Source organism: Elephas maximus, chromosome 3 (genome assembly GCF_024166365.1).
Source record: "Elephas maximus indicus isolate mEleMax1 chromosome 3, mEleMax1 primary haplotype, whole genome shotgun sequence".
Classification (NCBI taxonomy): Eukaryota; Metazoa; Chordata; class Mammalia; order Proboscidea; family Elephantidae; genus Elephas; species Elephas maximus.
Window position 1 is genome coordinate 174,769,837 of NC_064821.1, and position 4,343 is coordinate 174,774,179.

Sequence of the window (4,343 nt, forward strand, 5' to 3'; positions counted from 1 at the left end):
TTTCAAAAGGGACTTAAACAACATCATTCACAATTTTATTAAAGTGAAACAAGGATGTATTTAATTTCCTTTGGAAACCACACTATTTCCTTTTCCCTGGTGTGAATCCCGGCACATGCATACCACTGCTTCTGTCATCCACAATCTCTGGCTGGTGCCAATGTCAAGCAGGGAAACCAGTGTGGAGGGAAGGGAGGAGAAATTTTATGTGTTCATGTTTAAAACAAACAAATAAACCCAAGCAGCTGGAAAAGGCAGGCTGTAATTCATTTCCATCTGGGGCTTAACATCCTATAGAAACTGGGAACGCTTGTTCTCTCTTCTGCATGGTGTGGTGCTAGTAACTGCCAATGGAAATGAAAATACAGAGAAAAACTATTTCCTTGGGTCAGTATGCAACAGTAACAGTACCTGGCCAAAATGTTGGCACCTTTCAACAACACACATACTTTCTCTCCTCCCTCCTCAATTTAATCCACATCTTTTTGTAAGAGGGAAGATGGTAAATTATTTAAGGACATGGGCCAGTGGAGCCTAAAAAGCTTTGCTTTGAATCTTATCTTTACTAACATGTGACCCTGAGTGGCTCAATTTCCTTATCTATAAAATGGGTATACTAACTGTATTACATCAGAGTCACCATAAAGTAGGTGAAATGCTTAGCACAGGGCCCAGCACATGATAAATGCTAAAAAAAAAAAAGACATTGATTAGCACAGTAGTATGGTTGTGTGTGGAGTCCCTGGGTGACACCCAGCTGCTAACTGAAAAGTTGGAAGTTCAAGTCCATCTAGAGGCACTTCAGAAGAAAGGCTCTGGTGATCTATTCTGAAAAACCAGCCATTGAAAACCTTATGGAGCACGGTTTACTCTGGCACACGTAGGGTTGCCATGAGTCCAAGCTGACTGCGTGGTAACTGGTTTATGGTTGTGTGGGAATATAGCTACTTTGTTGTTAGTTGCTGTCCAGTTGGCTCCAACTCTTGGAGATCTTAAGTATAACAGAATGAAATATTGCCTAGTTCTGCACCAGTTACCATAAGGCTTTCATTGGCTAATTTTCAGAAATAGATCACAAGGCCTTTCTTCATAATTTTAGTCTTGGAGCTCCACTGAAGCCTGTTGTTATTTGAAATGCCAGTGGCATAGCTCCTAGCATCTTAGCAACACACAAGCCACCACAGTACAACAAATTGACAAATGGGTTTAGGGAGAAGCAAATGGAATTTACTAATATTAATTCAACAAAGCAATGTTACTTATTTTGTACTAGGATTAGGGATACAATGGCAAACAAAGAGCCAGTCTCTGCCCTCATGGTGCATTAGAGTGGTGGATACAGGCATTAAATTGATAACTGCACAAATAACTATACGCCTATAATTATAATAAGTACCTTGAAGAAAATATAACTAATGGCATGGGCATCTGTAACAGGAACCCTACACTAGACTCTGAAGTCAGGAAAGGCCTTCTTGAGAAGGTAATATTCAAGCCAAGACATGTAGACTCAGTAGGAGTTTACCAGATAAAGGGCCTAGGACTGGGGTTTGTGTTTCAAATAGAGAGAACAACACATACACAAGGGGTAAAGTAGGAATGAACTTGGCACATTTGGGGAAAACAGCTGGTCAGTAAGGAAGAAGCAGAGTGGCAGGGGGCGGGGGAGAATAGGAGAAAAGCAGCAGCTAGAGAGGGAAGTAATGGCTGGGTAGCATGAAACTTGTAGGTTTTTGTTAAAAGTTTAAATTTTTTTTTCTAAGAAATGTCAAGAAGCAGTTGAAGGTATCTGAGCACAGAGTGATATATGAGAACTGCATCACGTGAAATCTGCATCAGATGAGATCCGCATTTTAAAAAGATCATTCTGGCACTGTTGGAGAATGGATTGAAAGAGTGGACCTACAGAGAGAAGTTAGAAGTCCACTGGAGAAGTCCTACTGGAAGGCAATGGAGGCCCAGACCTGAGTGGTAACAACGAAGACACGGGAAAATGGAATGGATTAGCGATGTGTTTGGAAAGTAGATCTGAGAGGAGTTGGTGATGAACTGAGGTGACTGAGATGAAGGAAATGCTGGACTCGAGGCTAGCTCACAGCTATTTTGAATTAGCAAGTGGATTAGATATAGGCAATTCCTGATGGGCTCGTTCAGTTAACAGCATTGTTGTTGATGAGCTTTGCAGATATCCATTAAGGATTGGCTGTTTTACTATTTAAACAGATTAATGTCAACGGCAGTGGTTTTGTTAATGTCATTTGTTGCCAGCATTGTAAATTTAAATTCAGGACTGCATAATCAAAAATTTCATAATAACGCTTGGTAACAAATTGTCAAATAAATAGATCTCTGGTGCAAAAGCCCTTTCCAATTATGTATATCTTGTGAAATTGTGGTGTTTTTGATGGTTGTTACACATATAAATATCCTTTAACCCATTGCCTTCAAGTAGATTCTGATTCATATGACCCTAAAGGAGAGAACAGAAATGTCCCATAGGGTTTCCTGAGTTGTAATCTTTATGGAAGCAGGCTGTCACTTCTTTCTTTTGTGGAGCAGCTGGTGAGTTCGAACCACCGACCTTTTGAACCACTACCTTTTGAACCACTGACCTTTTGAACTTATGGTTAGCATCTGTGTGCTTTAACTAAATTTCTCTCTATTTCTCCTTCTCATGCTCCCTCTCTCCCTTTTTTCCTCTCTTACAGCATGAAGCCCTTCATCATTAACACCTATTTTCCAAATAGTAGCCTTAGATGGAGACAGTAATAAGATGGATAAAGCTAAACCTTAAATAGGAGCCAGTCATTGAAATATAAAGTGAGGAGTTTTTCTCAATTGCTTGCTGGGTTAGCTGAGTGGGAGTAGTAAAAGAGCTATTTCTCAATTCCCAAAGATGGAAATTTCTAGGTATACTAAACGTTGCTACAATTTCATCCTCGGGGTAGATGTGAGTAGAAATGCTATTTTTCTGCTGCTTCCATCAAGCCAGTTTGTGGTGACACTAGCATTTTGAGGTAGTTTGACCCTATTACCCAAGGTAATGGAAGAACATGAATCTGCATTATCTTTCTCAGACTAATTTTGTTCTCTTTATCTCTGTCTATTGTGCCTGTTATTTCTGAAACAAAAAACTCAGTTAAAAAACTAGATTAGGGAAGCCTCCTAATTTGTTTGACTCTGTAAAGGGAACTTGCCACTTTGAGTTTTAGCTTATAAATTAAGCATGGCGGAAACAACTTCTGCATTAAAATATTGATAAAATATTACTAATATTGTGAGTAAATTATACTTTGTTGCTTGCTAACTGAAAGGTTGTATGTAGGCCCAAGTCCACTCAGAGGCCTGGCAATCTACTCCCAAAAAATTAGCCACTGAAAAACCTAAGGAGCACAGTTCTACTCTGACACACATGGGGTTGCCATGAGTTGCAATTACCTCAACAGCAACTGTAACGAGAAAAAAAAGGTGTTAATAAGTAATGGACCAGAAGCAGGAGGTGGCTACATTTTGTAGTTGTATGAGCAATATTCTTTTGTGGCATGGCTCCTATGCTTGTGTCCATTCGTCTTTTCTAGACTGAGAACATGGCTCTATGGCTTAGTTGGTTAAGGCGCCTGTCTCGTAAACAGGAGATCCTGGGTTCGACTCCCAGTAGGGCCTTAACCTCTCAGAAACCCTGGTGGCGTGGTGGTTAAGTGCTATGGCTGCTAACTAAGAGGTCAGCAGTTTGAATCTGCCAGGTGCTCTTTGGAAACTCTATGGGGCAGTTCTACTCTGTCCTATAGGGTCACTATGAGTCGGAATTGACTCAACAGGAGTGGGTTTGGTTTGGTTTAGACAGAAGATTCAGATGAAATTAAAAGAAGACCCTGCATTAGGCAAGGTGTATACTTTTTCGTATTTGTTGGTTTTAATACATTTTTTTTTTTCCTCATCCTTAAAATCATTCTTACTTAAGTGTCAACCTCGGGGTATTTTGTTTGTGAAGGAGTTCTGCAATCTGTATGTAGTTTGGATTTGCAGAGAGGGGAGGGCGAGGCAAAGGTGATTATGAACACTGTGGGTGGCAGATGCTGGAGATAAGTGTCCATACTTTGCAGGTAAGCCAGAGCTTTGGATAGCAGGCCTCAGGGCCAGACTGAAAATTTGGGCATTGATTACATTACAGCTCACCCCAGCACAACGCTCCACTCAGTTCAGCACTTGGAGTGGCATTTGGGAGCTGCTCGTTCCAGTCCCCAACACTATATTTGAATAGGGATGTGCAAGAGGCAATTTGGCTTACGTTGGGCTTAGAGTGCAAGTAAGACTAAATTCTAAATAATTATTTTTCTCTGGTT

The 4,343-nt window shown here is 40.5% G+C and overlaps 1 non-coding gene across 1 annotated transcript; it reads left to right on the forward strand.

Annotated features, from left to right (window-relative positions):
- The first annotated feature begins 3,589 nt into the window (after positions 1-3,589).
- Positions 3,590-3,663, forward strand: TRNAT-CGU (transfer RNA threonine (anticodon CGU)). The gene has a single exon. It is a non-coding gene; the product is annotated as a tRNA-Thr (tRNA).
- Positions 3,664-4,343: the final 680 nt, after the last annotated feature.